Below are 13,254 nucleotides of genomic sequence, written 5' to 3' on the forward strand. Positions count from 1 at the left end.
AGTTTCAGGTTTGGTTTGAATTTCGCGCAAAGCTACCTGTGGGCTATCTGCAAACACGGCAGTAATTACATGTGAAGTCTCTCCTTTCTACGTTTTTACTTTTATTAACAGCATAGATTAAAATATTTAATTTTTGTTATTGTTATTATAGACTTATTGCAGAGACTTGTTTTGCACCATTAGTTTAATATATTATTTGGAACTAAACTAAACTCTTATATCAGTCAAATCTCATGAGATATTTTTGGGTTTACAGCCAAAAATATAGTTAACAGCGAGGTTACCCAACTGGTGAAAGAATACATTCTGAAACGTAAGGAAGTACATGTAATTAGCTATAGCTGATATTTAGTTACCTGTGATCCGCAGTTGGGCCTGACATGGCAAAGCGCGTTAAGGCGTGCGACTCGTAATCTGAGGGTCGCGGGTACGCATCCCCGTCGCGCCAAACATGCTCGCCCTTTCAGCTGTGGGGGCGTTATAATGTGACGGTCAATCCCACTATTCGTTGGTAAAAGAGTAGCTCAAGAATTGGCGGTGGGTGGTGATTACTAGCTGCCTTCCCTTTAATCTTACACTGCTAAATTAGGGACGGCTAGCACAGATAGCCCTCGAGTAGCTTTGTGCGAAATTCAAAAACAAACAAGCAAACAATCCGCAGTTAATGTTGATATTACACTAAAGATAGTTCTGGTTGTTTTATTAATTCTGTTATTGTTTCATTTTGTCAAACAATTGAACAGAAAGTACGTAACTCGCGATCTTGAGTAATGCTGACATAAAAAAATGGGATTTGTTATTATATACTTAACACAAATTAAGGATTTTTTAAAAGTTGAAGAAACGAAATTTCTGCACATTATTATTTTGCTCTCGTGAAGTAATGTATAATATTTCTTCTATTTTATTTGTACGACGACTGTCATGTTCGTTTCTTTATACGTCGCAACTCATAAGTTATTCTAACATACATAATTAAACACCTTATAGATGAGCAACACCATTACAAGTATGAAATTAATCACATGGTGTCGTAACAGAGACTAAATCTACCACAACAATCAAATGAAGCTATCAATTTAGCCACAGAATTCAATTGCTGAGCTACGCAGCGGTACAATGCACATTAGTGTTAACTCTTAATATTATTACACAAACCATTCCCTTAGTTTTCTGTGTATGTGTTATGTCCAGTTTAACCATCATTCATATTGTCAAATCCTTGTCAATGAAACGGCGTTATTTTACCTGAAGAAAATTGTATTAATAAAAGCATAATATTATAACGGGAATTACTTTGTCTCCCAGTGACACAGAGGTATGTCTGCGGACTTACTAGAAATCTCGTTTCGATACCCGTGACAGGTAGAACACAGGTAACCAATCGTGTAGCTTTATGCTTATTTTCAAACAAACATATAAAAAATAAACCATTTTATCCACTTTATGACATTACAGGAACCGGTTCATGGCTACGATACTACTTTAGAACGTAGTTCATAATCGTTCTGTAGAATAATGTAGTTCATCAGTATGACCGTAGTACGTAGGTTAACCAAATATTAATGTAACAGTCTACTCTTCTAAAAGCATCTGAACAGCATTTGAGCTTCTATCTGATTCAGTATGGTCGACAAGAGAGTTCGATGAGTACAATTAAGTATTAGATACGAAGAGCATGAAAAATATCAAGACATTTTTAATTACGAAAACAAACAGAAGTAGCGAGATTACACATAATTGGAAGATTAATAATGACAGTGTTCAATTAGCTCTATTACAGACGAAATAATGTAAAACGTTCTGTATTTCACTGTAGCATCTATAAATATGGTTCAGGTTGAAGTTGTGTTGAAGTGTAGCAAACGTTCACTGTTTGCAACTATAAAATAAAGATGATGGACATACGTCCACCGTGAATTGTGTCCAGTGTGGCCACGTGTGTCAGACACAGCCTTACATAACTGTCTACCTTGTTCTGTAAAAATATGAATGCTTCAGAAAAAGTATATGTGCATAACGTAACGACCGCCTAATACCTTATCACTAGAATACTGACAGCTGGTGTGACTCAGAAGAGTTGCTCTGTTCACTTTTAAAGTAACGGCTGGCTGTTGATCTGAAGGAAAGTTGTTGAATAACATGTTGTACAAATTCTGTTGCTATGTAGACTGAATGTTTTGAGTGGGGTTGGAACCGTCTACGAGGTGTCTGTATGCTTTTGTGACAACGAATGTTAAGAAACATTAAAAGAAGTTATCTAGGAGTCGTGGCTGCAACCCTTTTTATCTTGGAAGTAAATCAGTGTGTTGTTCTTAGCCACAGGTATGTTTAATCAAAGCGTGTTTTTAAAACATTACTGTTTTCAAATACCAAGTGCCCAGCATGGCCAGGTGGGTTAAGACGTTCGACTCGTAATCTGAGGATCGCGGGTTCGAATCCTGGTAGCACCAAACATGCTTGCCCTTTCAGCCGTGGGGGCGTTATAATGTTACGATCATTCCACTATTCGTTGGTAAAAGAGTAGCCCAAAGTTGGCGGTGAGTGGTGATGACTAGCTGCCTTCCCTCTAGTTTTACACTGCGAAATTAGGGACGGTTAGCGCAGATAACCCTCGTGTAGCTTTGCGCAAAATTCAAAAACAAAAACAAACAAACAATCGAATACCAAACCCATATTTTAAATCTACCAAACTTATTTACCATATAAAGGAATCAATGCAAGTATTAAGACTAAAGCTCCTAGCCTTCACCAACACGTGAGCATATTAAGACTAAAGCTCCTAGCCTTCACCAACACATGTGAGAATATTAAGACTATAAGCTCCTAGCCTTCACCAACACATGTGAGAGTATTAAGACTATAAGCTTCTAGCCTTCACCAACACATGTGAGAGTATTAAGACTATAAGCTCCTAGCCTCCACCAACACATGTGAGAGTATTAAGACTATAAGCTTCTAGCCTTCACCAACATTTGCCGGAACTTGGTGGTGAGTATTCTTCACTTTATAAATCACTTAAACATCCTGATTCAGTTATATAATTTATTTTAAGAAGTAGTATAAAAATCATTTCAATATCACGGTACGATTTGATAAATTAATTAGTACATATGACTAATACTTAAGTAGAATCAAACACGATAAAATCTCGTTCAACCACAGGATAACACTTAAGACGTCGTCTTGTCTGCACGAAAAGTCAATAAAAGATACCAAAACTAAATTCTACTACATCAGTAACCGAGTTAACTTCAACATACAATACAGTATACGGTAGTTCAAACGTATAATTACATTATAACTGAAACTACGTGACAGCATTGTACAAGTAAGGTAACAATTCCTGATAAGCTTCATAATTCAACAATGAAACTCGGTTATTCAATTTTTTAAAAAAACCTACTTCAAAGGGTTTTAAGGTGAGAAGAAAGTAATTATATTCATAAATTAACTTACTGTTAATTAAGAACAATTATCTAGTAGGTATTAAAAATGAGAAATTGAATAATCCGTTTATCCTGGTGGCTGTGTTATTTTCGGCAAAACCCATCCAATTATAAGAGTTTTGACAGAAGATGATCTAGAAAATGTGATGGGAGATAAAAACTATATTTTACCTAATAATTTAAAGATCACGATTCAAATCAGAGCTTCGAGTCCTAACTTCATAATTATGATTTTATTTTACATACTGGATCGTCTGGTCCTTTATTTGTACTTATAAGTTTCTGAAAAGTAATTATTAATTTAAAATACAAAGAAAAATGTTGAACCAGCCCCGGTGTATTCCAGGTAACGTTTGGAAGTAATGGTGTATAATGTTTGGATTTTAAAATATATTAATCTTATTCTTTATTAGATTTACAGCTTAGATGTCATAAGTACACATGTATATTGATCAAACATAGACGATGACAAGCTAATCCACCTTGTTTATTTTTCTAACTATCTCTTTCCTTGTTTCTTCTTGGTTCTCATTTCTCGTTTAATTCATTTCTAACTTTTATTTGTTTATAATTTTCTTCTTCGCAAGTGCTGTCTATGCGGAGCCTTTCGTAATTCTGAACTGGAAAACTAAGGCTGAGGTAGCTTCAGAACAAATCTACTGCCAGATCTTGGGCTGCTCTTGTTTGAGTGAATTTAATTTGAAAGTCCCTAAAGTTTCTAGCCTTCAGCAACACATGTGAGCGTATTAAGACTATAAACTTCTAGCCTTCACCGACATTTGCCGGAACCTTCAACACGTGTAAGCATATTGAGATTAGAGGTACACATAGCCCCAAAGGATTGTTTGTTTCTTTGTTTTGGAATTTCGCACAAAGCTACTCGAGGGCTATCTGTGCTAGCCGTCCCTAATTTAGCAGTGTAAGACTAGAGGGAAGGCAGCTAGTCATCACCACCCACCGCCAACTCTTGGGCTACTCTTTTACCAACGAATAGTGGGATTGACCGTCACATTATACACCCCCACGGCTGGGAGGGCGAGCATGTTTAGCGCGACGCGGGCGCGAACCCGCGACCCTCGGATTACGAGTCGCACGCCTTACGCGCTCGGCCATACCCCAAGGGACGAAGCGTGATTCTGCTGCAAAGAGAAACGAATTATTAGCCCAGGAATCACATTCCGGGCGCGTAACACTAGACCGTAATGAGAATCTTCACTCATTTTAAATATTATCCAGTCGAAAAGTAACCGTTATAATGGCATATTCTAATCATACAATACGTTATGCCAATCAGGGGATCATTTGACAGACCACCATGATGAATTAAAAAAAAAAGAAGATTTATCAGATTTAAATTACTATTAGGTGCTTGGAAGTTTTTACAGAATTTGTAAGCTGATAAGTTGAAGAGTAGAGCACACTGAAAACCGGTTTAGAAAGATTATTGGTAGATAGTAACGCAAAGAATTGAGTGTACAACTGACTAAGGAGTTTGAGTTAGTGATATATATTAAGAAGACGTTGACCTTGATAAGAATTTCCATGGCATAAGATAACTGGGGATAATAGTTAAGAATGTGTTATGCTTGGTAACAAGCTTCTCGGGTTATGTTTATGGAATATCACTGTAGATGATGTACCTAAAGAAGGTTCCACTCTTTTAAAAGTTTCGTCATATTCTGTGTATAAAATTCATGTAAAAAGGAGTAATAGTTAATAAAATTTTTCAAAGTTTATAGTTGGTGATATACTTAAAGAAGACATCAAACCTGAGAACAACTTAACATATTTAATGTAGGCGATGAGTGTAAATAAAATGTAATAATTAATATTATTTTAAAATATTAATATTATTTTAATTATTTTAATAGGTGGTGGATCTGAAGAAACTTCCATACTCAAGAATACGTTCAATAAATATAAAGAGGAAGAAGGCACAAATAACAACACGTTTCACTCTGATAGACTAGTTCGTACTGGTACTCTATATTTGTTTTTTTAGATGTAAAATACACGTCATTATAATTTTTCATTCACTCCTGAACGTTTTAATCATCATCATTTCTCTTGGCAATATTACAGAACTCTTTTAGGGGCTATAGTTCAACTACTACCAAGAGCATCGTAATTACAGCAGCTAGCTTCAACTGACACGAGCGCTTCACGTGTCTATGTTCACTTTGGTTTTTCGATGACTCCTAGCCTCCTATTTGGCAAATTGGTTCTCAACGTTGAGCACCAGAAGGCCAACAGGTGAACTGTATGAGAATCGTTTCTAGATATTAGTTAGTGCAAAAACTCAAGGTGCTGACTACAGTTTTCTGTGGAACTGAAAAAAACAATTTTGGTAAAATGTTTTTTCTATTGATTACTGTAACTCACCGAAACATAAATTTATGTTTAACGTAAAACCAAATGAAACACATTTACTGTCACGTCAGTAACGCGTTGCCAAAAACTTTAACATTTATACAATTTATCACGAAAGGATACATGCATATATTTATATTACTTAAACAGATTCAGTCACTGATTTGAAGAGTTATTTCTGAAACTAAAACGTTAGTAAACAAAGTGTATATTTTAGGTTTTGCTTGCCTCGCAATATTACAATAGAGATGGACAGATACAAGTTACATTCACGTAATAATAAATAAATGGGTGGAAAAAATGATTGGTGTATCAGATTGGTTCGCGAAATAGAACTTAAAATGCCAAGTTGAAACCACAAACATAACTCGCTTAGGAGAATTTTTTTATTTTGTAGAAATATTCAGTATCTTCAGAGATGAGTCTTCAAAAAGACAATTAATACAATACAATATTCTAGCATTTTGTAACTACTTTAAACATAGTAGCATACCTGTTATGAATGTATGATTGTAAATTATTGTTTCAGTTGTTTTATATTGCTTCTATTAATTCCGCCAGGTTAATGATTGTCATTTCACCTATTTTCAGTTTACACAAAAGCACATATAGGCTTAATAATATTCGTATTGAAACTTTACGTGTGCCAAGTTCATGGTTGCTGGAGTTACATTGTAACATGTACATTATGTTAATAATGTGTAAAATGAATACCGCTTGCTTTGTTCATATTGTAACGAAAGAGAGTTTATCTTGACCTACGGCTTTATAACGTTTTCAAGGATAGTGATTTATTTGTCCACAGTTCATTATAGTTGGTCTATTTTCAAGTATAGTTATTTACTTGTATACAGTTCAGTATAGTTGGTCTATTTTCAAGTATAGTTATTTACTTGTATACAGTTCAGTATAGTTGGTCTATTTTCAAGTATTGTGAGTTACTTGCTTACAGTTCAGTGTATTTGGTCTATTTTCAAGTATTGTGAGTTACTTGCTTACAGTTCAGTGTATTTGGTCTATTTTTAAGTATAGTGAGTTACGTTTGTTTGTTTTAGAAATTTGCGCAAAGATACTCGATGGCTATCTGCCCTAGCCGTCCCTAATTTAGCAGTGTTAGAATAGAGGGAAGGCAGCTAGTCATCACTACCCTCCGCCAACTCTTGGGCTACTCTATTGCCAACGAATAGTGGGATTGATCACTCTACGACGCCCCTCAGCTGAAAGGGCGAATATGTTTGGTGCGACAGGGATTCGAACCCACGACCCTCAGATTACCAGTCGAACGCCTTAACCCACCTAACGATGCCGGATATGGTGTGTTACTTGTCAACAGTTCGTATATCTTATTCTCGATTTTCTGCTTTTATATCCCAGACTCGCTTGAAACTTTTTTTCCACTGCCCAATCCAACTAAGCGAAAAAGTGTGAACATTCCTATGAAGGAAATGTCTATCCTCCACCACCTGACGGAAAATTACATGATTGAGCAAAATCACATGGGAAGCTTTTCCAGTCATAAAAAAAACTAAGGCACTGTACGAGTAAAAATTCAGAATTGGCGGGTTTGGTTGTGCAAACATTCTGCAAAATAGTTAATTCTGCACAGAATAACAACCAAACAAAGGACCTCAACAGCTTTGTTCGTAATCTGTTTAGTTTCTTCATAAGACATTGTTAGTTCTGATCATACTAAATGAGTTTGTTGTTAGGATATTTTTTATTCGTCTATTTAGTTGAAACTACTGGTCAACTTTATTCAGGTTAAGGGTTTCTTATAAAGGTTAAATTTTTCTTGCGGATCTCAAGAATTATTAAGGTTGTGTGAGATTGATAGGTTCAATCGAATTTATTTAACCACTAAGGGCATTCTGTACATTAAACAATGTGGTACTGCTGTCCACACTTTCCTGTAAAGGCAATACATTTTTTATTACAGCATCACATTTCCTCAATAAACTCTTAGCTGTCATATAACAAAACATGATCAATGTATTCAGTGTCTGAGCTCTACAGGCACCCATTATGCTAAATGTCATCTTATCACTCTGAAGTTTGATATGTATGCACATATGTGTGTGTGCAAAAACAGAGAAACTCAATAATACAATGAGGACTATCCAAATCTAATAAGAAGTAAACAACTTGTGATTTTTCAGAACTTTTACCAGAAAGGAGTTACGTTCCAAACAATAACATGGGCTATGTATTCTGGAAGATAATTTGTTAAGTATCCAAGATTTCAGGCTACTTACTTCCATAACAATGTGTTTCAGTAGAGAAACTTTCCAGTCTTACCATGATCTGGGTGTACGTTCTTAGCCTTCTGCTGTACTAATCACTCTTAACTGATATTAAAGTCATTTCCTTTTAGTGTGAAGTAAAACTAATCAATAAAAGATTGCAATTCAGGAACTTTAATTAATTATGAAATTATTATTAAATGTTTTCGCTTGTGATAACAATCCCTCCAAAACATTCATTCAAAACAACTTGTTTATATTTTTATATATGTATGCTAATTGGAGAGAAAAAAAGCTTAAATAATAAATTCGATCAACTTAAAACAGGTTGAGCTATTAAAAAATTTATAAAATAGCGGGAAATAATGGATTAATTTAGTATAATCAAATCAAATTATATACATTTATGTAGACTCATATATATATTGTTATTATTATTTAACACTTATTGTGAACACAGCATGACATTGCATGAAGTTTATACTCATAGTAAAAGGCTTTATGGGTGACAAGAGAATGGGACAACTTAGGTGGTATAGCAAAAACCCTATAAACTACAGGTTCTAATTTCAAATGAACTTAAGTTATGAAACTTGTTTTCAATTCTTGGTCTTTTCACTCACAATTATGTTCGTTATTTATTGTACTTTTCATTATATATTTTTAAAGCTATGACATCCAAATAACCATTACTTTAAACTATACTGCAGTGCTAGTGCTTAATCTTTTAAAACTAAGAAAACTATGTAAAATTAACCGTTTAGACTTCTAGTAGCTCGGTCTTCAGAGGCGCTAGTGCTAGACAATAGTAAACTTCATATATACAAATCAATTATAGAGTCATTGGTGGATTTATACGCGTTGTATTTCTAATTTAAGCCACGTTTTCCTTACTTGAGCAGATATTTTTTCTCTGAAATATTAAATTATATTTGTTCTGTTGCTCATTAGTATTAAGATTAAACATAGGGAGAAATATTCTACTTCTTCACATGTAGAATTTTTAGTTTCTAAACTATAAAGAATTTACGATGGAGTAAAATTAGCGAATTTTAGTTTTCTCGTTGATGACGTTAAACTTATTAACAACAACATAAGGATAGTAATAAACTGTAATACCTTTTCGTAACAAATAGTTTTAACTCTAATATGAGTAAGAACGCCTCTTAAGATAGTGTAGGCAGAAAAACTATATAAGGTTATATCAGTAAGATATAATGTCTTTGCTATTAATGTCTTTGGTCTATTAAACTCCAAGTTCATGTTGTTGGAATTACACTTTATTCTTTTTGAGGTCGTGCTGTTGAACGAAGATTGTGAACTGAAAGTAAAAAAGACAAAAAAAACAGATATGTGTTTACCAAGGATATAACGCAGTAAAACTATAACACTGATTAAAAGTATTACACCATGTAACGCAAATTTTGTTCCTGAATAGTATGTGTTATTTCTTTATTGCTTACATTGTAAAAGTACAGAAAATGGCCATTATTCCCTTCAAACTTTGTTTTTGTGACCTGGATAATGAAATTTAAAAATTAACCTATTTTCTATGTAAAATGGTCAAATTTGCACATTTTCATTTACATAAGATCCGAATAAAACAACATATGACTCAAGATTTACATGTGTTTATACTAAAGTTATACAGAAATGTTTAGAAGTGAGTAGTTTTCGAGATTTGCGACTGTGATGTAAATCACTTTCACGTATCAGCCTCCAAATATAGTCTCCCATCATGTTTTTGTTATACGCTTCTTGGTAGAGGCGTTCAAAGTCCAGTATATCATAGTGGAAGCGCTTGCCTTGCTCCTCTGAATATGCTTTTATGTTCTCCTTGAATTTATCAAGATGAGCGCCAAGGATATGGACTGTCAGGGACATTCTGCAGCCCATTTTGTCATGATTCTTCACCAGAGCCTCAACCAGACCATATAATTTTCGGCCTTGTGATTACCCAAGAAGCCCCGAGCCACAGCGACAAAGCTTCACCAAGCTTTTTTTTTCTCTTTCTACTGACCTTCTTGGGGAACTCTGTCCACTTCAGGATATTTTTTATTTGTGGTGCAATAAAGACATCAGCTTTGACCTTTGCCTCAGACAACTCAGGGAAGAAGTCTCGAAGGCTTCAGACTCCTTATCAAGAGCTGTGACAAATTCTTTCATAAGATCCAAAGAACTCGGTCCGTTGTGGCCAGTGCTTTTCGTTGTAGTGCGCTGCGGTGTCCCTGCTGTCAAAAGGCAAAGATAATAGGGAAACTGGGTAAAGCCTCCTTGGACCCCCTCAGGAATGCCACCATTTTGAAGTATCCGATAACTTCTCAGCCATACTCATCATACTTCACATCCTTCAGAATAAATGCTGTAACAGAGTACATTTTCGCTCTTATCTTGATAAATTGGCCACATGCGTAACAGAATGCGTCTGGAGAATGCTTGCAGTTTCTTGATGCCATCTCTGATAAAATCAGATTGGGATATGTGTTCACTTAGGCAGCTAGAACTAAACTGAATTGGTGGGTGGTGAGCTTCTGTATATATATCACTATGAAAAGTTCTAAAAAATTCTAAAAGATTATTGAAATTTTTCGTAACTTCTACAACATTCTCGAAAATTCTTGTAAGTTCTACAACATTCTAAAAAGTTTTTGAAAATTATCTATCAGCTACTTAGCACTGAATCTACCTGGAATGTTCTGGAAAATAGGTAAATTTGAAAATTTCATTATCCAGGTCACAAAAGCAAAGTTTGAAGAGAAAAAATAGGTATTTTCTATTTACTTTAGGCATAAGGAATTGGGAAATTACACATTCTACCCAGAAACAAAAAAAGTAATACATTTTGTTACATAGTTTTATCAAAAACGTTTTGAAGATTTTTTTTAAAATAATCAATCTGAGTACAACAGTCTACTCTATTAATTATTAAAGAAGTTTTTAAGATATCTTAAGAATGTAGATACCCTCTGAAATTTCAATGTCTGAATATGTTCCATAAATGCATATTTTACAGCACAAGTGATGCCCTATTTGTTGCTATTGCTTAAACAAACAAACCGGCTCGACATGGCCAAATGTGTTAAGGAGTGCGACTCGTAATCTGAGGATCGAGGGTTCGCATCCCCGTCGAGTAAAACATGCTCGCCCTCCCAGCCGTGGGGGCGTTATAATGTGACAGTCAATCCCACTATTCGTTGGTAAAAGAGTAGCCAAGAGTTGGCATTGGGTGGTGATGGCTAGTTGCCTTCCCTCTAGTCTTACACTGCTAAATTAGGGACGGCTAGCACAGATAACCCTCGAGTAGCTTTGTGCAAAATTCAAAAATAAACAAACAAACAAAAAAACAAATTTACCCAACCAGTCGATCCGGAGTTAAAAGGTGGAGGTCACCGGTCTCTATTCTTTACATTTAGCTATGGTACATTTTGCAGACATTTTAATTTCGTCTTCTAGTCCAGACTTGAACATTTTTAGGTGACTATTACGCCTAAGTTAAAGATTAGTTCGTGAAATGATTATGTCGCGTGATATCATCAAAGAATCTTTAAGTTATTTAGACTTAATGCCTCTTCAAAATGGTATTAAATGACAAAATAAAAATAGTAATCATCCGATAAAAACGGTAATTTCATTCTTTTGATTAAAAACAAAGTAGAGATGGGGCTGGTCATGATGCATCATTTAAAATGGATATAAAGTTTTTATATGTTTAAAAAAATTAAAATATACATTTCATTTAAGTTAGTGGAGTGTTTCGTTAAAAACATACAGCGTTTTAGAGTTTCACTGGTTTACATTATAGCTTACGCACATATTTGAGGGAATCATTAAAAGCACGTGATTTCTTAAGTACGTGATGTAACTGTGTCAGTGTGTGTGTGGTCCACCACGACTGATGTAAAATATTTGATGGATAGTTTATTGGTAAAGCAAGACACTGCTCTGTTTCTTGCATATATACTGTCTTATTGACTCCAACATTTTGTTTTTCCTAGTCACACAGAAAAGTTATGAAGAAATTCTATGGTTACTGTTTTCGCGTTCCTAGTGCAGTAGAAAGTTTATCTCATGTCTTCTAGCTCAATCCTTGTGAGTCTTGTGGAAAACGTGAACGTTTCACCAATGTTAAGCAGAAAATTACTTTGCAAAACCATAAACACTGAAACAGATATTCTCGCTATATGTTGTATGAACCATCCGTTGCTATATTAACAGGTGATAATCCACCATGGTTTTCAAATAGGTGTTGGCAAGCTTTTTGTATTTCACTCTCTGCCAAGTTTCTACATTTGCTATCTTGGTTATGTTTGATTAGTGTCCACGGATCCTTGTGATGTAAGATGTTTACTCCACTTGGGAGGTATCTAAGAACAAGTAGTGACCAATTATTTCGGGGTTAGCTGTAAAGCTCTTATTCATCCATGACTGTCTATTGAGGTGTCTTTACTTAATCCCTTACCTGGTTAGTATTCGCTGGCCTTTGTGGATCTGTAGCGCTCAAATTAAAAAGATTAATAGTGGTGTGATGATGGAATGCATGATCCTTACATTACAAAGACCAAGTGAAGAATTGTTATTATAAGTACTGTTGGGGCCTCATGGTGCTGTTGAGGCTTGTTTGGTTTAATAGGACTTCAACGATGATTACTAAAGTATATCATAGGACCAATTTTAAACAGATGTTTTATATCTTTTTATTGTAATCTAACTGTTTTAAACTCATACTGATTACAGTAGTACACAGTCCAGGATGTAATACAACATAAGCATGTGATATTCTTCGGTTATTTTTCTTGCTGATCGTTCAGAGTTTTGATGCCTTTGGTAACTCTGGTTATCACAATGTTAATGTAGCTCTTGTAGTTGAGATGCCTATCAAAGGTTACTCCGGATGCTTTAGTAGCTTTTTTTCTGGAAGATAACTGTGTCTGCAAAAGTTTTCTTTATCATTATATTTATCCTTGTATGTATGTTAAACATGGTTCTACATTTGACAGTATTTGCAACAATTCATAGGTTATACAGCTATTTTCTTATCCTGCTAAGATAAAGTTACATCTCTATTTCGATTTCAACTTGTCATCAGCAAAGATCAGCAGCACACGACACCTGGTTGAACTGTTACAGTAGACTAGATTTGTAAGTGTAGATGTTGATGGGATTTACAATGGTAACCATTCCTGAAGCAGAATGAT

Source organism: Tachypleus tridentatus, chromosome 1 (assembly GCF_004210375.1).
Source record: "Tachypleus tridentatus isolate NWPU-2018 chromosome 1, ASM421037v1, whole genome shotgun sequence".
Classification (NCBI taxonomy): Eukaryota; Metazoa; Arthropoda; class Merostomata; order Xiphosura; family Limulidae; genus Tachypleus; species Tachypleus tridentatus.